The sequence below is a fragment of the Leiobunum rupestre genome, chromosome 7, assembly GCF_980474605.1.
Source record: "Leiobunum rupestre chromosome 7, qqLeiRupe1.1.hap1, whole genome shotgun sequence".
Taxonomy (NCBI): Eukaryota; Metazoa; Arthropoda; class Arachnida; order Opiliones; family Sclerosomatidae; genus Leiobunum; species Leiobunum rupestre.
Window position 1 is genome coordinate 22282930 of NC_143390.1, and position 1485 is coordinate 22284414.

Consider the following 1485-nt stretch of genomic DNA (forward strand, 5'->3'; position numbering starts at 1 on the left):
AATAATCTAATGATTCTAGGAAAACTGTAACTTCATCGTCGTTTTTGTTTATACTACAGATATTTAAGTGGTATATTTTAAAAGCATTTATATCGTTATTATCCAGATTATGGAAATTTTCTTTGAGAATATTTCTAGTAATATTAGTATTGAAATACTGGTTAGTATTATCGAACATAAATAAATGGAAAAAATATACACTCACAATTATTATATGCGATATATTATTATACAGGGTGTAAACAAAAAACGTGTAGGGGGTAACTTAATTACGGAAGTTTTCATAACCTTGAACTATGTCTTCAAGGTCATTCAAAATTTATCTCGAGAACCATTAAAGATAGAAAGTTGGTTTCAATTAGAAAAGTGTTCGCCGTCACATTTGAAGTTTTAATAGCTTTTACCATACCTAATTTGACCAATAAAAAATCGAAGAATTTTAGACAAAACAAGAAGGTTGTGGTGTTACTAGAGACCAGGTTGAAGCGCTAATAACTCGAAGTGTACTAATTCTAGAGTGTCAAAATTTGCTAGACATATAGCGTTTTCCATTTGATTGCTCGAGATTCGCTCCGAGTCTGTCTCTGACGTCATAGATCTCACCCCAATCGACTAGAGTAAAACCGCAAATGGAACATAATATTAACATATTCCCGCACTTTGTTGTTTTTCATCTGCTAGTAATATTAATTTTCGCGTCTTTGTCTGCCATTTTGCCAACGAAACTAAATGGAACACGCAAAACGTTACTCCGATCTCGAGCTCGATCCGTTGATCTGTCGAAATCGGCAGATCGGTTTTGGGCGATCTCTGAGCACCCGAGAGCGGGAAATGGAACACGCGAAACTTGATCGGAGCAGATCCGAGCACGCAAACGGAACATTGAATGTTGATCAGATCGATCTAGAGCAGTCAAATGGAAAGCGCTAATACTCATCTGGTAGAGGGTCTTTAGAATTGACCTTGAACTCATCATTCAAAGTTTATCTCGAGAACCAATGGATTTAGAGAAATGATTCCAATTTGAAAAGTTTTCATCGTGGTGGTTTGCATCGGGTTAAAGACATTTAGACTTAAAATTTTAATTCGCACCCTTTTTAAATTGGATCCATTTCTCTAAATCTTTGGTTCTCGAGATAAACTTTGAATGACCTTGAACGACGAGTTGAAGGTCATCCGAGTTTTCAAATGCTAAAGACTCCTACCAGATGGAAATGTCTAGCAAATTTTGATACTCTAGCATGAGGACTTTTTGAGCCCTTCAAACTTGGTTTATTTTCATCACAACCTTCTTGTTTTGTTATTGGTCAAATTACGTACGTTGAAAGCTATTTAGACCTAAAACACTTTTATAAATGAAACCAACTTTGTATCTCGAATGGTTCTCGAGATAAATTTTAAATGACCTTGAAGACTTGGTTCAAGGTCATTAAAATTTTCCATTTCAAATGACCCCTGCACGAGCTACGTGACCTGAAAATTTCC